At 49.2% G+C, this 25,423-nt stretch overlaps 1 protein-coding gene across 2 annotated transcripts in view; it reads right to left on the bottom strand.

Annotated features, from left to right (window-relative positions):
• The window catches only part of Zbtb7c (zinc finger and BTB domain containing 7C), a 324,679-nt gene that overhangs the window by 86,787 nt on the left and 212,469 nt on the right, over positions 1-25,423 (bottom strand). The window lies entirely within an intron of this gene.

The following is a 25,423-nucleotide window of genomic DNA, read 5'->3' as shown; positions in this document are numbered from 1 at the left end:
GGGGGGGTGTCATGGGAGCTGGCCTGGGTGGGGTCACGGAGTTTGAGGAAGGAGCACCCACTGCTTCCTCTGTCCATCAGCGGACACTCACTTCACACTCTGACTCAACGCTATCCCACTTGTGGTGGGCCAACCACCATTACTGAGGCCTAGCACCCTCTTCCCCAGCCTGCCTGCACCACACCCTTTTTGTAGACTGCCATCTGGGAGGCTCCAGCGTGGTTGAGTCTCCCTGGTTGGTCAAGTCTCCCTCCCAGAGCTGTCTGGTCACCTGGGGGAAATGGCTCTTAACTCTTGAACAGCTGGGTGTTCTCAGGGATGGGGGAGGAGCCAGGGAGGGAGTCCTTGTTGACCAGATGTCCCACGTGTCACAAACTACAGGAGACTGTAAGATGCTTGGCCTTCCTATGCCACTGCTCCAAGGGCTGAAACTAGCTCATCCTGCAGCCAGGCTACCGAGACCCATGAAGAATTAGCACTGGGGCTTCAAGCTGCAGAGCCCTCGAAGGTGTTCCCACTAAACTCCAAGACCATCATCTTGGAGTGTGTTTGCCCAGAACCTATAGAAAGGGTCTCTCTGTAGTTCAGACAGAACTCAGAGTGCACAGTGTTTGGGCCAGGGTTTCTGTATAGCCTGGAATGAATTTGTCAGGTTCTCCCAGTGTCAGCAGAAGAGCCCAGGAGGCGGTGTGGGGGAGGGCTGCTGTGGAATACAGAATTGGGGGATGAAGGGAAGAAGGGGTCACCTCCTTAGAGTGGGCACAGAGTCTCCAAGATCAATGAGTCTATCATCATCAAAGCCACATATTCCACGGAGAAAACCAAAGAATTCAAAGTCAGACATTTGTCCACAAGTCACTAGTTCTATAAATACATAACCAGGGGGGAAATTCTGCTCCACTCCCAGACTTGGGCAGGTAAATAGTCCAAAACAAGACCCGGATGGCGTTGGTACCCACCCCGAAAAGTATGTTATGTACACACCCAAAGGGGTCTGCCTCAGCAGCCACAGGTGGGAAAGTACAACGGTGGGGGGGGGCACTCTTGGCTTCCTCCATGGGGCAGATAAAGCATGGATGGGGGAACGGAAAGGTGTGGGGCAAAGTGCATACAGCACCATCCCCTGAGGAGCAGGGTGTGATTTCTACAGAGTGCCAAGGGACCAGAGCAGCTAGCAGGGAAGCTTATGTGCACAGGCAGGCTAGAAGTTTATGCAGCTGTGAGAAGGAGGGCATGTGGGAGGAGGGCTGGGGAGTGAAGGCCGGAGGTGGAGTCCTGGGCACTTAGACAGCTGGCCTGGCTCAGAGGGTCCTCTTAGTGGGTCAAACATTAGGTGGGGCCCTGAGGGGTGAAACCTGTTCGTGGATATGGCTTCAGTGCAAGGGAGGGCCTGTTTTTTGGAGAAGGGAGAGGGAAAATTGGAACACCTTTTCAAAGCCAGCTGAAACAGGGATATACAAAGAGGGTATGGGCCAAGGGGGTGCAGGAGGGCTGACGAGGGAAGGGATAGAGGAGGGGAGGGGACTGGCTCAGCCCATACCAAGCAGCCCTTCCTCACAGGACTCCAGCCAGCTCTGGAAGGACTGTCTGGGTAGGCCAGAGGGTGGTGCCAGGGCCACTGAATTTACAGCCAAGAGCCCAGAGGAATGCTGGCCAATGTTCAGTCTACCCGCTGGGTCCTGTAGTGGACAGTCAGTGTCACGCCTCCCTCCTTCTTAATCACAGTGTGCGCCCTGCTGGGACACTCCCTTTGGAATAGCTTTGGGCAAGAAAAAAAAAAAAAGAGGAGTACCACCCCTTTAGCTTTACTTGGTGCCAGCTGCCTCCTGGGAACAGGAACATAAATAAAGGCAACTCAGAGAGGGTTGGGTAGGCAGAGGGGCAGTGGGAGGCTCCTGAAGCCACCCACGGAAGGGGCTCTGGGCAGGGCAGACTCTAGCCCTGTGATTGCCCATTTCCTTCTAGGTTGGTCCCTCCTCCTTCCAGCTCTCCATGGTCCCTCCCTCTTACTCACCAGCTCTCCTGCTCTCTCCTCCTTACCCTCTATCATCTGGCTCCCCACCCTTGACTCCTGCACTGTCCTCCCAGGTCAGACCAGCCAGAGCACTAAGTAGGATGGCTTTGCAGGCATATTGACTCTTGCAGGCCCTCAAACAAACAGTCCCTATGATCCAGGGACAAAGGGGTCCCTTCCTCAATCACAGACTCAGCTCAGGACCTACAGAAAACCCACCGTCCAATCAGCTACTGTTCTTATAGGAAACCCAGGCAGGGCCTGCTTGTCACCGTGGTGTGGCAATACAGATAGCTTCTACTACGCACGAACACACAGGAGCACAGTGTCCAGAGGTGGAGACATAGAGCAGGACACGCATCCAAGGTGTTGTCTCTGGAGAAGAGACGAAACATTTGCCGAGGGTCTAGTCCCTCACTGGGCCCTCGCATCGATACTCGGAGGCAGCCCCTGTTGCTTTGCCGTGTACTGATGAAGAAACGGGAGCTCTGACAGGTCTTAGAACTCAAGGTCACATTGCACGACTTATAATGAAGCTGGTCATCACAGCTTGGTCTTCAGGGTTCTGAGGCCCAAGGTCTGGAGTTCAAGCCCTAGATCTTTGTCTAGGTATACTATTTTTCTGTAGAGCTGGGCTTGGCCCATAGGTGCCTCAGTTTCCCCACCTGCTGAACATGAGTGCAGTGTCACTTACTAACCCCAGAGGGATTATTAAACAGAAGGCTGGACTCTGCTATAGCTCTGGAGATGCCCTTGGTTCAAGGGAAGTAGTCTCACTCAAGCTGGGTTCAGGCAACTTTGCTGTCTCCTTCTGTTTTGGCCCCTGCTTTGCCCATAGCCAGTCACCCGATGGCTAGTCCATTTCCACAACAGACTGAAAATCTCTTCCTGCTACCCTGCTGGCTCCCTAGACAATGTCCTCCAAAGCCTCACATTGACTTCTGCAGAGATCTCTTGGCCCATCTCCGTGAGTCATCTGTATCTTGCTCCTTAGCCCCAGGCCACACAACCACCCACACAATCTGATCAGAACTTGAACCTGGTCCCAGATTCTATCTACTACCAGTACTAGAGCATTTGCCCCACATGTATAAGGTCCCGGGTTCAATCACTGGCACTATTTAAAAAAAAAATCAGACCACGTATGGGACACTTGAAATGCTCTCTCTGGACTGCACGGAGGTCACAAGACACTGCGAAGTCCCAGCTGCTCTCTCCAAATGGCCTCCCTCCTCCTCCTGTCCTTCTGTCACACAGGCAGGTCACAACTCCTTTCCTCCCCTTTCATTCCTTAACTTGAAATGCCTCCTTCCACCTCGGGCCTCACAGAAATGTCATCCCCTCAAACGGGGCTTTCCAGACCACACAGATAAATCAGGAGCTCCCTCCCTGCCTGTCCTCTGTCCAGGGCCTTTGATCAAAGCGCTGTGTCACTGATACACTTTATTTAACTGGGTGCTTCTGTTGGTTGATTTCTTTCACTGTCTCTCCTTTAGAATGGAGGTTTCCTGGGGGGCCAGGGCCTGGTATCTTTCCTGCCTGGCATGTGGCGGGCACGGGACTGCTGTGTGCAATGGCTGCTGTTGAGAGAACTCACAGCCTGGGAAACACAGCGGTGAATCTGGTCTGGGCTTTGCCACCGGACAGCTGTGTGTCCCCGAAGATGTTATGTGCCCTCAGTGATATCATGTGCCTCTCTAAAGCCATAGCCTCACCGTGTGTGAGTGGGGACCACGGATGTCCTGCTGGGCATGAGCCCTTCCTGCATGGATGTGTGATGTCTAGACCTACTTTCATCCCGGGAGAACTTGTGGAAGAGAGGACAGACAGCAAACACCCTACCTACAACTCTGCACCTGGCCGTGGCAAGGCCTCAAACATTCTACCTACAGCTCTGCACCTGGCTGTGGCAAGGCCTCAAACATCCTACCTACAGTTCTGCACCTGGCTGTGGCGAGGCCTCATGGCTCTTGGTTGAGGCCCTTGGCTTTCTGTCTTAGAGGATCACAGTCTTGATACAAGACTTGGTGATGGTCTGCAATGCCACCCTGCCCCAACCACTGGCAAGCCACTTAGGCTTAGAAACTGAGCTCCTCTGGTGATAGACCCAGCGTGACAATCGCCTTCCCAGGAGCCTTTTGCTCCCAGTGTGTGGAGAGCCGCGAAGCGCCACACCTCAAAGATGGCGCTGGCCGCTGCCCCCCCCCGCCAGTCTGATGGCGAGCACTCTTAAAGTAAACAACTCCTTATTTGGTTATGGGCTGAGTCAACTGGCTTGCCTCCGCTATGTGGGCCTGTTAGATAGCACCACGTGGCTTTACCTGGGTGGCTAACCATACAATATTTAACCTGTGGGTTGGCTTTCCTCGGGGTCAGAAGATTCTTCAAGGTTCCTGAATAAACTGCTGGAGAAGAGCCCGAGAGTGTGTTGCGTCATTCTTGCTGGTCGAGGGTGGTCGCGACACCAGTGCTCTAGCTCTGAGGGTCCCAGTGTGCCAGACCTGTGGTGGCGACAACTGGAGTAGGCACAGAGTGTGTTCATTCATCTTCTTACAAGTGTCCTGAACCCACTATTTTTATTATTACTGCTAATTGTTGTTATGGTCACCATTATTATCTGGCAGTGTTATAGATCAAACCAAATGCTCCCTGCATTCTGGACAACTGCTTTAACACCAAGTCACTTCCCCGGCCCTAAACATGGATTCTCACTCGGCCTTTAGAAGAGTTTTCGAGAATAGCCCCACAAAGACCTGTATCCCTTTGCAGATGAGGAAGCCAAGGCCCGGATTAAAAAACGAATGGCAAAAAGGAGGCCTTTTGACCCCAGTGAGGGAAACTCCTGTTGAGAGTCAGATTCTGGTAAGAATGTATAAGGTGTTTTTCTGTGTTAGAGAAAGTTTATGAAACCGGAGAGAGGTCACCCATGATGGTAGAGCTGAGTATGTGTGGCGGCACAGGCGGCGGTCTTCCTTCCTTTCTCTCTAAGTAACACCCCACACTCAGCCCTCACTTGTCAACAACCCACCTTGAACTTGTCAGATGCACCGCACACATTTAATCAGAGTCTGAGGGGAACAGGAGCCCCCAGGAATGGGAACAACAGGACGCTATGGCACTTCCCACGAAGATTTTCCCCGAGGACTGGCCTGTTCTCAGCTTCTCTAGGTTCTGCTCTGACTAGACGAGACCTCTACTCAAGCTCTGGTGGTCTCTGAGATCATCCTGTGGTGTCTTTCTGACCCATAACCAGAGCTCACCCAGGTATGGAGCTCCATGTTGACAGCCCTGCATGTGGTCACTCAGTTTATCAGTGGACCCTTCTGCCGTTGTACTTCAGAAACTGACCGTGTCACTGCCAAGCTCCCCAAATTCCTCCAAGTACCCACCAATCACCCAGAGAAGTAGACCTCTGGAGCTGGCTGGCCATTGACCGCTCTGTCCTGTGAGAGTTGGAGGCTAAGGGTAAGGGGCTTAGGGAAGGACTTGGATGTCTTTGGAGAGCTGCCTCTCACTTGCTCCCGGGCCAGGGCCAGCTGGTGCTTGTCTGGGGCCAGGGAGCCTCAGAGGGGAGGTGCTGATTAAGCATAGGTGCTGGGGCGTTTGCCCTTGGGGGAGTAAAGAAAGAAGCTCTGTTGAGCTGGGACACAGGGCAGGGCTAAGCCACTGGAACAGGGATAGGCTCTGAGTCTGGCTGGCTGTGTGGTTAGCAGGGAGAGAACAGTGTCCTAACCCTCGGCCCAAGGTCTAACTTCCTCTTTGATTGTATGGCACTGGGGGCAGGAGGAGGGAAGGGTGCCAACTAGGAGTCTGAGCTAAGCCTGGCTGGGGTGGGGCTGGGCCTGTCACCACCGGAGCAGGCTGGCAGCAGAGGGGAGGAGGCTAGGTCAGACTCACAGCAGGAAGACAGGGGTATCAGCTGGAGGGTGGGTGGTTGGGTTCCCCTTTTTCTCCACTCCATCCTCCTTCTACCTCTTCATTCCCCTTCTTTCACAGGTATACACTAACCCCCACCCCCACTCCCACCCAGTTTCCCACCTTGATTAAGGCTTTGGTGGTGGCAACTAAATCTCCCAGAGTTGACCTTCCAACAGAGGGACAGTAAACACATGAATATCTGCTAAGACCTCAGGTAGGCCGGTCTGCTCTCGGTCCCTTCCAGGGCACAATCCCTCTCACCTCATTTGATCCTCACCCTGGGACACCAGGAGAACAGCAATTATAACGCCCATATCTAGTGAGGAAATGGGATGAAGGGTGGGGAGTCCGACTTACTCAAGGTCAACCCGGGAGTAGACCTGTCCCTACACTCCCTGCCTAGTGTTCTGACTGCCAACCCTCTTCTCCCAGCACAGGAGGCTTAGCTCTGTTCTTCTTAGAGACAATTTTTTTTTTCAAGGAACATTTGTACATAGAAAATTAAGAGAAAAAAAAATGAACAAAGAACTTCGACCTAGACAAGCTGTGAATTTGCCTAACATTAAATGGATATTGGATATGCAAGATAGGCTCCCTAGGGGTCCAGCCACTCTCTGGCCTTGACTCATACTCACTCCCTTGGGTAGACATAGTAGACTCTGGATTGTTCTCTCTGGGCCCTTTGCATTCGTGACTTCTCGTTGCCCACATAGGTTACTGGGACCCTTTGCCATAAGAAATAGTCCCATGGCATGAAGAGTCTATCATTAACCAACTTTAGACAGGTCCCTCCAATCCTACCTAATTAGGCTATGTCCTTAAGCTCTGTCTTGGGCCTGCCTAGGTCAATTTCAACAAAAAACTACTAAATTTGGGGAAACTGTTGTCTATCCCACTCCTGATATCTAACTGCTCTGGCCTCCTTCTGGGAGAGTTTTAACTTTGTTCAGCAAGAATTTGATGTTTTCTTTTAGTATCTTTCTACCCACAATACTATAACCCCTCCCTCCTTCCTCCCAACTCCCTTTGTGTCCTTGTATTCAGAGCTGAGCCTAGTATCTTTCCTTTGTTGCAGCCCTGGCCCAAATACAGCCAAAGCAAGAACAAGAAACCTAATTTTACTGTAACAGCCCCAATAAAGTTTCCCTTAGTCATTTTAGTGACTGGATGAATAACCGTTCTTTTAAAAAGCCACTAACTCAGACACAGTCACACTTAGCTCTGACATCTACATTCTCATCTAACGCTCCAAGTGTCTCTTTGGATGGAGTGACCAGAGAGGCTCCCTCCTCATCAGATAGAGTTCCAGACAGTCCCCGGAAACACATTCAGAGCAATTTTTATCCTGAGTATACTCTCCCAGGCTCCGTTAGAATTCCAGACTCCTTCAGTTAAAAGATTCTTATTTGAATCAAAGCTTCCTGGATGGTAATATCTTCATTCATTATTTCCTAGAGATGTGTTCCCTGACTCCAGGGCAGGGGCTCTTGGCTCTGTTGTGAGGCACTGAGTCCAGAAGCTGTGTTAGAGGGCTAGGCTCCTCTGCTTAGAAGACAGAGACAGGGTGAGAGACTGGGCTTCTTTGTGAGGGAGTTATCATTAGTTAAGGCCATGGAGCTTCTGAGCTGACCCCACCCCGGTCCTGCTGACCTTAGGCTTCGATGGTACAGCACTAACCCCATCCTCCTCTTCTCTGTTGGTGCGATTAGATAAGGTAACTTTTGAAGTTTAATGGCTTCCCTAGGAGGTCTTCTCCCTCCTTTCACCCTTCTTCAGTCTTCCTGACTCCTTCAACCTGACCATATGTTTCCCTGTAAGGCCTCCCTCCCCCATCTCTCTCCCCCACCACAGCTCTGTTCTCCCCACTCCAGCCTGGCAGGTTCTCACAGTCACTTGAACTTTAGACCCTTGACCCACAAGCAACTATACATCAGGACAAAAGACAATCTTGAAAGTCCCCTCCATAAATATTGGTAACAAGCCCCAGCCTTCCTATTGAATGCTAAGCTTATAACCTCAGTTCAGTCCATCTGTCAGAAGCAACTCTGATGGAATTAGGAAGTGTAACAAAGCTGAGGGACACCTATAGTGTACAAACCCCAGAGAACTATAATGTACAGTCCCAGGACAACTGTAGTGTACAAACCCAGGACAGCATTAATGTACAAACCAAGGACAACTCTATAGCTGTATACACACCCAGGAATTTACATTGCTGTGTTTGCACAACTTGTGGTTCAGGCTTAAGAAACAAAGCTATAGTGTGAGGCACAGACGATAGCCTTTGTCTGCTCATGCATTTGTGTGCATATGATAAACATGTGGTGCCCTTTACCTGGTCAAATTGACTTGTCAGACCCTCTAAGACAGCCGTATTCAAGCTGACTCAGATATAAAGAATATTTGTCTCCTTTTGTCGATGGGTTTCTACAGTTAGTATTATACACAGGTAGCTATTGACAGTCAACTAGGATCAAATATATCAAATGGAGAATCCCAAAGAGAAACAGATTCATTGTGTTTTAAAATATATTCTGTTCTGAGGGTGACTTGAGCACAAATACTGTGATCCTGTAGCAGCCGGTTTGACAAATGATATTGTGACTAACCAGTGGGTAGGGAGTACACCTGTGGGGTACACTGGACAAAGAGAAGATTCACAACCTAGGCATGACAGTTGGGAAGGCAGATGTCATCGTGTGATCCAGAATGACAGCCTGGGGATCAATGCTGGCAAATAGCAGTTAATGCAACCACACCCAAGGAACAACCCGTGTTGTTCACCTCAGTCGGTCCCATCACGTAGGTGTTGCATTATAGTCTTCCATTGTCACGGCACCGTACAATAGGGTACTTCAAGAATAAAGAACACACTTACCTAGGCTTTATTTATGATTATTCTGTTTCATTATTAATTATTGTTATTAATCTCTCACTATGATTAATTGACAAGTTAAACCTTATATAAGTATTCAAAGATAGGAAAAATAGTGCATTGTTTTGTAGGAATGCAGAGGAGTCTTGGGACATACTATTGTAAGTGCTTCTATGAATTAAATATTCCTCACACTCTCAAATATATGAGTTTATCCAAATGTTTTTCCATGTAATTTAAGTAAACCTTTTGTGAATAAAACAATTTTAATATTGTTGGTTTCATAAAACTAGCCATCCATTAAATATGATACAATCAAGCCGGGTGTTGGTGTGCATGCTTTTAATCCTAGCACTTGGGAGGCTAAGGCAGATGGACCTCTGTGAGTTCGAGGCCAGCTTGGTTTACAGAGTGAGTTCCAGGATAGCCAGAACTACACAGAGAAACCATGTCTTAAACAAACAAACAAACAAACAAAAGTATGATACAATCATATATTTTGTATTTAATGGGTTTTGTGTGTGTGTGTGTGTGGCCTAAAATGCATGTGTTATAAAATAAAAACAACTAATAGAGAAACACCCTAAATTAATAGACAGTTCTATTTAATGTCTTACACAGTTTTTATGAACATGTACAGAGTGAAAGTGGGCAAACATTTTATGAATAGATGTTCCAATTATGTTGTAGGTTGGCTAAAATAGTTTTCAAAATCTCTTTAGTAATTTGCTACCTTAGATCTATGCTAAATTAAATCAAACAGCAGATCTTCATTGAGCCTAGATCACTTCTAAGCAAGTCAAATGATAGAGGCTTGAGTCACGAAGCCCAAGCTTACACGTACCTGCCCTTGGTTGGGTCTTTCTTTTTATATAGTACAGGAAGGCTCTATATTTTGGGTCTGTTCATAAACACATTCTTTTTACTACGTGGTGGTTGTACTGTGAGACAGTATATCTCATAAAAAAGTGAGATGAGATGAGGAACTTATAAATTTTCTAGTTTGTTGTAAAATCTTTGTCTGTGATAGACGATTTGTCTATTTTACATCCTGAATGAAACACTGACATCGGTTTGTTTTCAAAGGATATTTTTCTCTCACCTTGTTAAAAAAAAAAAGACATGGTAAAAGACAATTAGGAGTCAGCCTTGATGACTCATGCCTATAATCTTAGCACTTGGGCGGCTGAGGCAGAAGGATAGCTATGAGTTTAAGGCTAGCTTGGGCCACACAGTGGGTTTTAGGCCAGTCTGTTGCAGTATCAGATCCTGCCTAGAACAGCGACAGTTTATCTGATGAGTTGACTTGAATGAAAAATATTAAATAAAAAAAGAGATATTTTCTTTTTCTTGTGTGGTATATGTGGGCAAATGGTATTAGTGGGAATATTTTGGAAGGTCTTCATGGCTAGTCTTAGTCAGGGTTTCTATTCCTGCACAAACATCATGACCAAGAAGCAAGTTGGGGAGGAAAGGGTTTATTCAGCTTACACTTCTACATTGCTGTTCATCACCAAAGGAAGTCAGGACTGGGACTCAAGCAGGTCAGGAAGCAGGAGCTGACAGAGAGGCCATGGAGGGATGTTCCTTACTGGCTTGCTTCCCCTGGCTTGCTCAGCCTGCTCTCTTACAGAACCCAAGACTTCCAGCCCAGGGATGGCACCACCCACAAGGGGCTCTCCCACCCTTGATCACTAATTGAGAAAATGCCACATGGATGGATCTCATGGAGGCACTTCCCCAACTGAAGCTCCCTTCTCTGTGATAACTCCAGCCTGGGTCAAGTTGACATAAAACCAGCCAGTACAGCTACCCTTGCTGTTCACGACATGCCTAGTAAAATGTCATCAGCCATAACTTTGAAAATTGGTTTCAAACACTGTGCCGCGGAAGCAACCAAACTTTCTAACAAATGCGTTCCCATTGGATCTTTGGCATGACCCTCTTAACTCTGCTGTCCCATGTGGAAAGCTTCTACATTATAGATTCCTTTCTGAAAGTTGGCCACCAACTGCTTCAGAGTTCTTTGTCTTCAGCAGAAAGGGGACTTCTTGGAGCCTCCTGGGAGGAGCTGTGCTAAGTTCTCTGGGGTCCAGGTTTCTGGTGGCTTTCCTTATGTGATGGTGAGCCCTGCCTCTAGAGTAAATCAGGACGTCTAGGACAAAAGCTGTTGTATTCATAAGCCTACTCGCCCCAGGGAAAGGGAACCCAGGAATGATTATGTGAGACAGAATGGAGGGATGAAGGGGATGGTTGGCATTGTTCATTGCGTTGTTGCTGCCTTGGGGGAGGGAGAGGGACCTCCTTTTTCTTTTGCATTAAGCTATCCAGAACCTACAGCCATTCACCTGACGCAATATCCACCTTTTCCTCATGTCCAGTCTGCCCATAATTCAGAATGTTCTCCATTGAAGGAGCATCATCTATTTGTACACATTTAGAACTAATATGCTCTTTGTAACAGGGCATGATTAGAAACACCGGTTGTATATGTGATTGGCTGGAATGTCACATTTGAGGATAGGGTGTCAGATTATGGCCAGGCATTCTAAAAAGCTAAAAGTGACCTCAGAAAGCCAGTGCTTACAGCACCCTCTTGGGGAAAACATTATAACCTGGCTTGTAAGTGACACAGGTCACTTCACTGTAGCTCCGGAACTTTAGGATATTTGGATATTTTGGGACCTCAATATACATATATATTATAAAGTGCGTGTGTGTGTCTATGTGTTTGTGTGTGTGTGTGTCTGTGTGTTTGTCTGTGTGTGTCTGTGTGTTTGTCTGTGTGTCTGTCTGTGTGTGTCTGTGTGTTTGTCTGTGTGTGTGTGTGTCTGTGTGTGTGTGTCTGTGTGTTTGTCTGTGTGTGTGTGTGTGTGTGTGTGTTTGTCTGTGTGTGTTTGTCTGTGTGTGTCTGTGTGTGTGTGTCTGTGTGTGTGTTTGTGTGTCTGTGTGTGTGTGTGTGTGTGTGTGTGTGTGTGTGTGTGGCTGTGGCTGTGGTGGCAGTTTTCTAGTTTACTTCCCTGCTATGAGAAGCTTGTCAGAGCACAGCCTTGGAGTCCCTAGGTTAAGTTCCTGCCTGGCAAACTAACAAACAAACAAATCCCAAGTTGATATCAGTTACCATTCTTGCTGTGCCATGCTTACAATCTGGCCAAACCCAATGAGACCAGACTCATTTTATAAACAAGAATAACTGTACATGGGTGGCCTTTGTCGAAAAGCGGACAGTGACTACAGAAGGCAATTTTGTATTTCCATGAGAAGCATCAGTGCGCCCTTCCATGAGAAGCATCAGTGCGCCCTTCCGGTGAGGCGTGTCTGTCCTCCATGTCAGCTGTGGGCTTGGGTCTTCCACCTACAGGCTGACCTGCATGCTGCCTTCTTACTCACTTTTCTGTTTGCTAGGGTTTGACTATGAGGAGTACAGGGATAGGAAGATGAGGGCAGAGGTGTGTGTGTGTGTGTGTGTGTGTGTGCGTGTGTGTGTGCACTCATGAGTGAGAGGGCAAGTAGTGGGTGTAGGTGAGGAAGCTAGAAGGACAAGTTGGCTGGGAGCTGGATAGAACAAGGGTTGTCAACCTGTCCTTTCTCTGTGGCATCGCGTGTGCTGTAGCTGGCTCCAGTGCCCTCGGGCAGAGTGTGGACTCACTCACTGCGCTGGTTACCTGGTCAGCAAGGGATACACTGAGTATGGCTGAGCCACCTCCAGCCCTCCATAAGGCCAGACACACTGCAGAGCACAGTGGCTCTGCACAATGACTCGGGAGACAGGGATCTTTGAATTTCAGCTAGACATTTTCTATGCTCTCAGGTCAGACTTCTAGGAGAGACAGGAGGACAGGGCAGAACTAAACAGCCACACCAAGATCAAAACAGGGTACTTGGCTTCCTGAAGAAATCACATCAAAGAAAAGACTCATTGTTCACCCTCGGAGTCAGGAAAATAACCAGGACAGATGTGGAACTATGCTTGGAGCTCTGCACAAGTTATTTTTTTTAAAAAAATATTTAACAACTCCATAAAGTCAGTATATTAATTTTTTTACAGGACAACTTTGAGCCAGGATTTGAACTCAGCTCACATTTACCACCTCTGATATCAGCCTCCATCATGGGGAAGGGAATGTTTTGGGGCTCTGAATGCAACAGGAGAAAGAAACCAAGGCTAAGTACAAGGCAGGCCCTGCTAATCACGGAAGCAGGGAACCATGAACCAAGGCCGCTGCTTGAGGCTGTCGACGCTGTTTGGGGACATCTGCTAACAGAGAAGCGACAGCTTTCTCTCCCCTGGGTCTACTGAGGCATGCATTTCAGGGTGAGGTAACCGGAAAGTACTTGATAGACAGAGTCTCCCTGAGGAGAGACCAGGCAGCAGGTGGCCACACTATGCAGCAAGGGAGGCACCGAGCATCTCTTGAGGCCACGGCCAACTCTCCTGGACATGTAGGTAGGATGTAGATTCTTGGGACCCATGTGGGCCCACAGAATTGGAATTTGAACCCCAATTCTGCATTCTCCCAGGTTTCCCGAGGGCTGTGAATGAAGCAGTGCTGGTCAGTGATTGGGTTTGGCTGCATTGTCATAGCAATGCCATCTTTGGGATGGTACCCAGGGAGTTCATGGGCCAGGGAGTTGGTTGCTTCCAGTTCTCCAGACTGGGACCTGGTTGCTTTTTCAGCTCCTACCTCAGCTATGTTGGCAGCTTACAGCTCCATGTTCCGCCTCATATTTCTGCTTTGAGAGCTGAGCCTCTCCATTCTGCCCATCCTCCATGTTCTTTTCCTCTGGTCAAGCAGGGGGAGGTCATGTACATTTGCACTGTGAGTTGGACACAGATAAGGGTTGTGGGTAGTGTGCTTGAGAGTGGAGAAATGGGACAGAGGTGAGGTGACAGCCAAGAGGGACAAAGGCCAGCCACCTAACCAGCCTGATCAGAAACATTTATGCATGCAAGGGAAAATGTCATGGGAAGATGGCTGGGGCCAGCTGACAGATGTTACACCTGCTAGACTGTGGAGTCTACACATTGGGGAAGGGCAAGAACAAACATATACCTTAGCAGCCATTACTGGGACATGGCTATTTCTGAAGGACCTTGACTCTGGCTTATCAGACTCCTTAGTGGTGTGACACAATAGGCTTCAAGGGCTCCTTCAACCCTAAACTACTCTGTGGAACTGGGTACGGAGTGCATTTCTTTTTCTGGGGGAAACAGGTTGGATCACACATTAGATTTTCAAAAGAGTTTATGAGCTCCAAAAGAGTTCAAGAAAGAATATTCTGGTGAAAGAATGGAAGCCAGCTGGTAGTATAACCTATTTCACGAGTTGCATATATATTGTAGGGAGGGGAGGAAGCGGCTACAATGTGGACTTCCTCATACAGAGAGATGACAGGACAGAGGTACAGACAGAAAGGTACAGACGGGAGCAAGATGAACGAGTGTTAAAGTACTAAGAAGACAAACAGGGCCACCCATGACATATAGGGGCAGCAAGGAATCATGACATCTACATCACCCTCCCGTTCTACTTTTCCACAGCATAAATGGGTGAAATCGAAAAACTGGGAAGAGACAGGCTCCTGTTGCAGAGGTGTCCCAAGTCATTGCCCTCCAAGGACAATGGGAGGCAGAGATAAAGCGGCCATGTAGGGATGGAGTCACTTTGTGGGAAAATGGGATTTGGTTTCACAACTTTTCCAGAACTGTCTCTTGCGTAAGATGGGACATATTTGACAAGAATCCCGTGGAGCTCTTACTGAGTGCTTGGGCACTGTGAGAAGCACCTTACAAGTATTGTCTTGTTTATTTCTTACAGGAGCCCTGGCGGTTTGGGCAGCACCATAGCTTCTGTTTTACAGGGGAGGAAATGGAGGCCCAGAGGTGTTGAGTCACTTGCCCCAAAACAAACATCTGTTAGTGAAGCAGTTGTACGGGGAGCTTGTTGAATCAGTCCACAGTGGTGCTGGTACTTAGATGCCCTATTATAGGAGTGATATCCTGTGGTCTAAATCTCTGTCTTCCATAACAGGGCTGGACCCTGAATGTCTTAGGCCCACAGCTCCATTTGCTTTTACAAAGACAGTGCTATGTATGCACTTAAAATCATGTCGCCCCTTAGTTCATACAAGTATGTCAACACTTGCATTTGTTGGCTACCTAGATGAGTCATTTTCTTGATGCCATCCTTTTAGCAAGGTATCATTTGTTTCACTGATGAGGCAGAGGTAAAAGGAGGGCCCCTGGAACCTACCTGAGGTCAGGTAGTAAGCGGAGGGGCTTGATCACACCCACCCTCTTTCTGCTTCTCAGCCTCTTAATGAACAAGGTATGACCTAGACATGCAAGGGTTAGCTTTCTTGATGGACACGCTTCTGATGGCTGGGGTACGAAAAAGCTCCCTGCCCCGGTCAAAGGGAGAGGAAGGGAGGAAAGAGAAGGAGAGAAGGAAGGCAGAGAAGAGGCAGAGAAGAGGGAGGGAAAATTAGATGAATGTGGGATATATTTCAAGAATCATTAAAAATGTTGAGGAATGATTTAAACATATAAAATATATAGCTGCAATTTCTAAACCTGGGCTGGGGCTCAGTTTGCCCCAGGCCACTCCCTCCAGAGAACAGAATAAAACATATTTCCTGGACTATGCTTTGAGGTCAGAGCCAGCTCTACTGCTGCTCCATTCTATGTTCCCATGAAGCCAAGTGTGACTGACCCTTCAGCTAAAATCAGTGGCTCCCTGAGCTTCTTTTTTTCCTCAGGGTTTGATTTTGACTTTTGAAGCCCTAGGCCAGTGGTTCTCAGCCTTCCCAATGCTATGACCCTTTAGTGTAGCTCCTCATGTTGTGGTGACTCCTTCCCCCCAACCATAAAGTTATTTTCATTGCTACTTCATAACTGCAATTTTGCTGCTGTTATGAATTGCAATGTAAATATCTATGTTTTCCAATGGTCTTAGGTGACTCCCTGTGAAAGGCTCATTCGACCCCAAAGGGGTAGTGTGTGACCCACAAGGTGAGATCCTCTATCCTAGGGTCTAAGCATGGAGGGCAGCAGGCCATAGGAATAGCACCCAGGGAACAGGGTTAGCAGGTATGAGTGGATAGAGCAGCCCGCATAGGTCTTGACAAGTCTAGAAGTCAAGGTGGACCCAGAATCTGTGAAGCCCTTGGTGTCAGCATGTACAGCCATTGCTCCAAGACGTCAGTCAGGGGTCAGATTTCATGAACAAGGCATGATTTCATGGTATGATTTCAGATGTGTGACCTGAGACCTGACTCCATCTGAATAGGTATAGTGAAGTAATATGGGGATGGATCCCAGGCCTCAATTGGGTAAGAATAGCCCCTTCCAAGAAACCCAGTGACCTCTAGGGACCCTGGAAAAGAAGGAAGTCTATGGATGGAGGCACTGAGCTATGGCATGCTTAGGGGCAGGACAGGGCTCGAGGTGCGGCCTGGGAGAGTTGTTACAATCCTGACTATGACCCAGAAGTCAGGCTCACCCCACGGCAGCCTTTCTGCCATAACAATCTCCCTGTTGGTTTTGAGAGCCTCACTCTCCGACCTGCAGAGTCCCCCTGACTATATTTTCCTTTCACTTTAAAAATGAAAACTGTTCCTAATCTTGCTTCCTTTTGTCACTTCCTATTTTATGGTGGCCATCTTCCCATGATGCACTTCCCCTCATCTTCTATCACTACGTTTCTCACCACCATCTCATCTGCAGAGGCCTCAGGCTGCCATCTTCTGATCAGCCAGCCCAGTGGCCCTCTGAGCTATACTGTTAAACATCCAAGTCCTGAAATGTGTAAAGGCCCTGAAGAAGTTTGTATACTAGAAAACCCATGAAGCCCTACACCCTGACCTATGGCAATAGTCCTCACGGGGCAGCCACTCTGGGTTCCCAAATCAGAGCTGATGCCAAATGGATTTTCCCCAGCAGGCCTCTACCTCCATTCCCATTTGCCATGAAGACTTGGAAACCTGGAAGCTAAATGTGTTAGGATTGTGTCTAAGTCAGGAGCACCTAGGCTCCACCTACACATACTAGTTAACGGGCCTTAGGGAAATGTGTGTTATGGCTTGTGTCCTGTGGCCTCTTTGGGTGGTTCAGAATTATTTGATTCTCCTTCAGATTGTTGGCTCCCAGCTGCATACAGGAGACATGTCAGAGGAATGAGTTCCCCTGGACTGCACATACTTTTTACTGGATTATATGGAGTTTTATTTCTTTAAAATTTTAAGTTACTTTTTTCCTTGCTACTAGGATGTGTACATGAGAGAACATTCTTGGGCTCTGATAGCCAAAAGTTTATTATAAGCTGTAGCCCAGATAAATAAGTTTCTGTTTCATTTTTTTTTTTTTTTTGAAGTAAGGTCTCATGTAGCTCAGACTGGCCTTGAACTTGCTACACAGCCAAGACTGGCCTTAAATTGTTGATACCTCGAGTGCCAGGGTTAGAGGTGTGTGCTACCAAGGCATGCAAAACCAGGGTTATAGATATGCTTTCCAAACCATCTGTGTGATCCTAAAGGGTGGGGGATATTAGCAGTCTTGAGCTGTCACATCTGCTGGGCTCTTGGAAGACCCTGTGTACCCTCTTTACTCCTAAGGAAGCAGGGTATGCCCAAGGTTACAGAAGACATCTGTGTCTACTTAGTGAACTCTGTAGAGATCTATGACACCTGGGAGGGATGTGTGCGCTTACACCCCACACCTGGGGGATGTGTGCACTCACACCCCACACCTGGGGGGATGTGTGAGCTTACACTCCACACCTGGGGGGATGTGTGAGCTTACACCCCACACCTGGGGGGATGTGTGAGCTTACACCCCACACCTGGGGGGATGTGTGAGCTTACACCCCACACCTGGGGGGATGTGTGCGCTTACACCTCACACCTGGGGGGATGTGTGAGCTTACACCCCACACCTGGGGGGATGTGTGAGCTTACACCCCACACCTGGGGGGAATGTGTGCGCTTACACCTCACACCTGGGGGGATGTGTGCGCTTACACCTCACACCTGGGGGGATGTGTGAACTTACACCCCACACCTGGGGGGGATGTGTGAGCTTATACCCCACACCTGGGGAGATGTGTGCTTACACCTCACACCTGGGGGGATGTGTGTGCTTATACCTCACACCTGGGGAGATGTGTGGGCTTACACCCCACACCTGGGGGGATGTGTGCGCTTACACCCCACACCTGGGGAAACGTGTGCACTTACATCAACTGTCATCTGAAAGTGAATGGGTCCAGCACCCAAATATAACTGCAATTTATGGGAGACATAAAAACTCAGGAAACAAAATGAGGTAAGGGAAAGTGGTTCAGATGGAGCCAGGCTTGAGGTGAGCAGGAAGAATGTCCCCAGGTCCTTGATGTCTACAGACTGTGTACCGAGGAGGAGGCCTCTGCTGTCTTAGTCTCAAGGACTCGCCACTCACTCACCATGGGCAAATCCTTATGCAAATCAAGCTACATCAAACGGTAAGGCAGGTAAAGTTACATCAAAAGGTAAAGTCCTTTGACTTTCTTGTCTTTAATAACCTCCCACACTGGTCCATGGCATGCTACAGCTGAAGCTGCCATCACTGGTCAGTAACTCTGAATGAACTCTCAAAGACTATCAGGTAAAATGGGGACTATGCAAACCTCGGAAGCAGCATGACCTTTTCTGAGCTCAAATTACACCCATTTATTGTGTGTGTGAGGGGGGGTAGGGGGGCATATGCCACAGTTCTGTGTCCCCTCTCCTGGCTTCAACTGAGAGACACTAAGACACCTCGAAGGGAGCAAGTAGAACATCACATCATAGTGTAAAGTTTAGTTCTTCCTTAAGACTTTCTGTCATCCGTGGCAGGTGTGGTATGGGATAATAAGAAAGAATATTGGGGAGGAAAACCTCACACCTTTAGGGGCCTCTCTTGCTGCAAGATGACAGGTAAAGGCCCTAACTGTCACTCAGGGGACTTGTTGGGGAGGACAGAGTTTAGCTGAGAGGTAATTGGTGGTCTAGGGCAGTCAAGGAGTGGCTGGGACCAAGAACTGTGGACAAGCAGGACATGGAGGGTCGCGTCTGCTCTCCCCAATGTGGCCATTGCCAGTAAATTGAGGGTGCTAACAGAGAGGAGCTTTTTAATAAGCAAAAGTGTTCATTAATATCAAAATGTCTCACATAACTATCACATCAATGACACATCTACAGTTTGTTTGGTTTGAGGTTGACTATGGGAAAGGGATTCCTGCCTGACTCTATAGACATGAGCCAACAGTGGGGTGAATCTACCCACGCCAGGAGCAAGGTAAGACGAGACTCAGCCTCCCCGTCTGAAGCCCTCTATGTTTCCCAGAGTGACCATCCCAGGGGTTGATGGAGAATGACTTACCATCCACGTTTTACAGAGACTGAACCTGAGGTTGCTGAACCAAGTTGTCGAGTGGCAACGGCCTAGCGGTCCCTGAAACTGCCCTAACTCTGCAGTGGGACTCTGCCTGGCTCTGTCAACTCTAACTGTGGCCTGTCAGCTCTACATGGTCTGTGGCAAGTTCTTTAGCCTCTCTCTACCTCGACTTCCTCACCTAGAAATGCTGTTGGCTAAATCACACAAGCTCGTCAACGTGTGGGAAGTAGCAACAACAGCCCCCGGACACATACATAGTGCTACATCAATGTGCCAAATACAGAAACCCCACCATAGTGTCTGTATCTGCCGGTCCTACATCAAAGGGGGGCAATGCCAAGGTCCCAAATATACACCTCGTGCTGTAGGAGAGTCCCACTCAAGGCTAGTCGGGGTGGTCACTGCGGGATGGAGAGGGCCTAGAGCCCAAAGGATGTAGGGAACAGGCATGTGGAAGATTTCCCTAGTGTTCTGGAACAGTCTCTGCTTCCTCTCTCAGAACTTTGCCAAAGAGGAACACACAGTCTGGCTGGCCCCGAACCGGACAGGAGCCAGAAGGTATCAGGGCTGGGCAGGTTGGTAAGTTAAATATGCCCAGGTTAACAGTGGAGCAAGTGCCAGCTCCTAACCTTGTCTCTTCTCTTCCCCCACTCCTTGTCACTGCCCTTGGTGGATTTGTTTTAGTTCCTGCCAAGGGTCTCCTCAGATGATGGCTGGTTTGTCTTTGGGGAGGGCTGCAGAGGAATTGGGCAAACAGACTCTGGCTAGCTTTCTCATCACCTTGGATTTAACAGGTCACTGGATGACCCTAAAAATGAAGTGGTTTTTGAAGTCCTGGACCCAAAACCTTAGGAGCAGGGTGTCAGTTGTGGGGCCAGAATCTGTTCCTAGCCCTGGCTTCGCTTCTATGGGTGCACGCCCCAGGGGAAGGGCTTCTTTCTTCCTGGTCCTCACTGTCTCCTGAGTTTGGAGGGGCTGAGAGGTAAATGGACTTGAAGCTCTTGGCTCTCTCATCTGTTAGTTTGATGGAAGTCTTAGGCAGCAAGCCAGGGGTATCCTCTATGGCTTTGGAAATGGACAGGGTGACGGGGGCATGGGACATGATTGAACCTGTGCTTTCTTTAAGTCTGGAGCCCCTTGGTGGAGACTGCCACTTATGCACAGATTAAGCTCAAATCACCAGGATCTTCAACAGCGCTGGGTCACACGCAGCATCAGTAAGCTCTAGGCTGTTCATTTCTGGCCAGAGTTGTTGATTACTGCTGTTGATCCCAACTTCTCCTGGCTCCTGGCTTCTCTTTTTGCAAGACTTTCCAAATTTTTATTACCGCCTTGGCAGGACACTGGGGTGTACATTCATTCAACTAATGCAGAATGTCCTTGTGTCTCTGGCTCAGGCTCTGCCTCGGTGGGCTCAGAGGGGAGCAGTCTGCAAAGGAGGGTGATAAGGGAAGAATATTGGGCATGGCTTCTCCATGTTACTGCCATGCCCATCCACCTGAGGCTTTGGAAGGCATCTGGTATGAATGATGGTTTGGGGCAAGACATATGTCTTCTGGGAAGGGGACAAACAGGGGTTTATCAGGAAGCTAGGAGAAAGTTTGTAAGGTGTTGCGTGCAGTGCCATCTCTTCAGGGGTTAGAGATATGAAGAAGATGGCAAGAGAGATGATAAAGACTTAGCCAAAACCTCTACTCCCTTCTTTCTCAGCCCTGCATCTGTTTCCAAGCAGCCAGCGGAAAAGCTAGGTGGGTTTTCATGTCAGAAACCTTTCTAACTCGGGTAAGTCCCTTCCCTCTCATACACTGTACCCTCATGCTACAGTCTTTCTCTCAGGGTCTGCTGTATTTCAGGCTGGCCATGAAGATGATGTACAGCTGAGGAGGAGGACCTTAAACAGCTCATCTCTTTGCCTCCATCTTCCAACTGCTGGGGCTATAGGCATACACCACCATGCCAGGTGCATGTGTTGCTAGGGTTCAAGCTCAGGGCTTCGTGCATGCTCGGCAGACATTCTACCAACTGAACTGCGCCCTTAGCCTCATCATGAAGTTCTACTGCTTCATTTTTATTAGTCACAAGCATTGTGGGGTGAGCAGGGGAGAAGAGGGACCTAACCCCATCTTCCACAAACACAGCATATGTCATTATCCACTGGATAACTGACTGGCTCTGCTGATGAAAGAATGCCAGACCCTACGTCCACCTCTTCCAAAAGGATCTGAAGTTTTGGGAGGGGGTAGGAGTCATCATTTATTATTTTATCCCTTGTTTTCCTAACACATAAGATGTCTGGTATCTGCACATATTGTAAAGCCAGACTGCCCTGGTGTAAAACCTGGTGGCCTCCCACTCACCAGCCTCAGGCTTTTTAACCATAAAATGGGAAGGACAATCAGAGTGGCCTCATAGATCCTCATGAAGAGTGAATAAAGTGACCGCATAGGTGATGCAGCCCAGGGCCCGGGAGGTAGAAGATGTCTAGTCAATGTTTGTAAGTAAAAGGTTTATGAATCCGAATACAGACAAGTTACTTCTGATCAAAAATTTTCTTCATAAGCAAGTTACACAGCGTACCTTCCTCCTGCTCCGAATCACAGTGCATTGGTAATTTATTCATGTGGACTCCATGACCAAGGACGATACAAAAGCCAGCTGTCACAAGCCCACTGACCTTGGGGTTCTACGTGACTGGTGTCTGGGTCTACGATCTTCTAACACCAGAAGTATTACCCTCATCCACATTAGCCTCATTCCTCTCTATATACTTCATTAGAATTCACAGCAGTGGCCTGGATGACTGACAGTTCTTCTGCTGTACTCTTCCCCAATGCTGCCCCCTCCCATGTGTGTGGCACAGCAGTGCTCAGTAACTGCTAGTACCCAGCAGATGACAACCAGGGCCCTCCCAAACCTTGGCTCTGTGGAGCCACCGTCTCCCAGTACAATGTCTGGCAGGGCCACAGGATGACAAGCGCCCCTACAGGAGCAGACATGTCCCCGTCTTGTGCAACCTGTTCGGATATTGGTTGAGCATAATGAATGGAAAAGAATCACCATGTTAATCGCTCTGATCTGAAGTTGCCAATTTGGCTCACACTGGCACTTCCCTTCCGACTATGTTGTCCTCAGCACAATGGCTGGGCTTGAAGGGAGGTGATGCCAGGCTCCTGCTAACAGTCACCCCTGGCTGGCTGCCCTGGGGAAACAGTTGGTTGCCACTGCGAATGAGAAGGGCTGTACTCCAAGTGCAACCCAGGGTCTTCTCACTTCTTCCCAAACCAATGTTAGACTGACTGCTTTGTTGAGGGCTGCCAGTGTGATTCCCCCTTCGGAGTTCTCTTGGTCATGCTATGTGTCCCTAACATAGAGACAGATGCCTGAAAGTAAAGCACAGTATATATAGTAGAACTATATATATATATATACATATATATATACATACATATATATATATATATATATATATATATATATATATATATATATATATATATATATCATAGTAGGGCAGCAGCCAGGAGGAGGCCAGATAGAGTTCCAACTCTGACAGTAACAAACAGTGTGACCACAGGTCCCTCCCCCCTCTGAGACTCCAAGAGCTCCATCTACATGGAGCTTGGCTGTGGATGCCTGTGGTCCACCTCCGTTGAAGATCCTGATTATTCAGTCTGTTGAAGAACATCTGGATGTGGTATAGGTGTAGCGACAATCTTGGTCAAGGGACTCCAGGCATGCAAAAAGCAAGTGATGCATTGGTCCTCCCCAAGGCCACGGGGAGGTTTGTGGTCTGCAAGTGCGGCTTTGGAATGAATGAGAAGTTGAGCTAGTCATACCATAGGGAGAGTCAGGGGACAGCGGGGGGTCTCTGGGGTACGTGGCTGCCTTTCTTCATGTGATAGAAAGCATTCATGAAGGACTTCCCTTGTCCCCAAATAACTGCTCCCCACCTCCCAATCTAGGTTCCCACTCTGGGATTCCACCATTTAAGAGATATCGTTAGGGTTGAGATATCTCTGATTTGAAGGCTCTGCATGCCCAAGGTGGTCAGTCAAGAGAAGAACACAGGACTCTGATAGGGATCTTCTGTGCCTGCCAGGACGAGCCTAACAGTCTGAACTTGGGACAGATATAGTAGGCCCATGAAGGCTGCAAAAAAGAAGGGCCTCCCAGGATGAATTCAACTTAGAAAACTTTGAATTAAGTTCTAGAGGGCCCAGGGAGCAGGGCAGAGAAAGAAAAGCGAGGGGCGTGGCCCGATTTGAATTCCCCAGGAGAAGGCAAACTGGGAGCGAGGGCTCCGCGTTGTGTTTGCCTTTGGCTAACTGAGTCCATCCAGAGGAGGATGCAACCCCACAAGGGAAGGAAGGGTGGGAGGCTCAGGAGACAGGGCGGGGCCAGCAAGGGGGGAAACTGTACAGCCAACTGGGCGGACTCATGAAAGATTCTCCAGGCCGGAAAAGCAGAGTGCAGGGCAGCACCCCTCCCACGCCCCTTCAACTACCCTGCCTGTTCAGACCAGCCCGCCGCCCTCTCCCAGCCAGGGCCTTTGGCTGAAAACCTGAGAAAGCAAAATGGGGAACATCATGTTAAGACACCTGGTCGGCCCTGCCGCCAACCCAGAGACTGAGCATGTGTTCTCACCTGGTCCACCTCTTCTGGCTCTGCCTGCCCTTTGCCTCACCCTCTGTTCGGACCTCGCCCCCTCCCCGCCTCGCCACGCCACGCCCCCACCCTGCTCTAACTACTCCTGGACCTGCCCATCTCCCAATGCCACACCTCCTCCGATCTGCTCCGCCCCTTCCGTCTGCAGGGTCTGCCCACCTCTCCTGACCTGCCCCAACTCCTGATCCCTGCTGCCAGATGCCCAGGGTGCGTTTCCCGGCCCTCCCTGCGCTCCCCGACGCCAGGACCCACCCATCGATCCGGCCGGTCTCCGGCCACTCCTCTGCAGTCTCACCACGCCCTCGACCTCTCACCCGCCACCTCCCCAGGGAAACCGGGGCTAGGCGTCTCTCCAGGCCGCGGTCTTGGCGGGAGAGGCAAGCGCAGCCCTGGAACACGGGACCTGTATTGACCCGGGAGAGCCGAGGATGCAGGGCCCGGATCTGTTCAGTCCCGGTTGTGCTTCCGCCCGCAGGCCGCCAGCCAGGCTGCCACTATCTTTGGGGTGACCCTCAAAGCCCAGATGCCTGGCAGCGCCTCTATCCAAGGCACAGAGGCAAAGAGCGCTGTGACTAACAGAGAGTCTAGCGAGCCTGAAGCCTAGCTCAGCTATTTTCAGGATGGCTTGGGTACGTTGTTGCGACCCTCAGCCTCTATTGTTGCATGTGTGAAATGGAGATAATCGTGCCCCGAGGGATGTTGAGTTTACTAGTAATAGTCACCACTTCTTTTCTTGCCCTTGCAGAGGGGTGTAGACCGTGCTGAATCAAGCGTGTGTTTGCACTGGTGGCCACTTGGGGTGCTGTAAACCTTGGCAGCTATGTTTGGGGTTAAATCCCTGAGCCCCAACCTTGAGAAAGGTATTTCTCCTTCCTGCACAGTTACCTCACAGTGATGAAAACCGTGCAGAGCCAATGCTTGGGTTAAATGAGATCATGCTGGGAAGGTCCAGGGAAACATTCAGCACTTAGTAGACGTCTCTGAGAAAGCAAGCAGGGGTGGGAAGAACTGATTCCCTGGCTGCTTCCTCAGAACCTTAGGGAGGCCTGGTTCTGTGGTGGGGATTGGAGGTTAGGGCTCTCTCTGCGGTCAGTAGGAAGGCTGAAGTCAGATCTCAGGTATCCTTGGGGGATGACAGGGGATGAGCCCTTCAGCCTCCCACCAGAGCTAGGTGTAGCAAGCACTGAGCTCATGAAGGAATGTCGGTGGGTGTCCCTTCTGCCGTATTGCCCTAACCCCAACCCTTTGCCATCTCTCACTCTGGCGAAGGAGTGCACGGACAGTTGGAAGAGCAGCCCTTTGCAAAATCTCTGCCTTCTACAGACTGTGAACATGGCTGAACCTGTTTGATGCCCTGGGTGGTGGCTTTGTGACTGGAGTTTAGAAGACCCCATATTTAACAGGAAGGGTTGGCCAGATGCTGTGCAGGTAGGGCTCCCGAGTTACAGCCATCCTCCTTTCCTGAATATACACTGGAGTCAGACCTGGAGGGAGGTAAGGGGGGAAGCTGTTCCTTAGGGGTGCACGTCCCACCACCAGA

This window comes from Mastomys coucha, unplaced genomic scaffold, assembly GCF_008632895.1.
Source record: "Mastomys coucha isolate ucsf_1 unplaced genomic scaffold, UCSF_Mcou_1 pScaffold13, whole genome shotgun sequence".
NCBI classification, from domain to species: Eukaryota; Metazoa; Chordata; class Mammalia; order Rodentia; family Muridae; genus Mastomys; species Mastomys coucha.
This window is presented reverse-complemented; position numbering and strand designations above follow the sequence as displayed.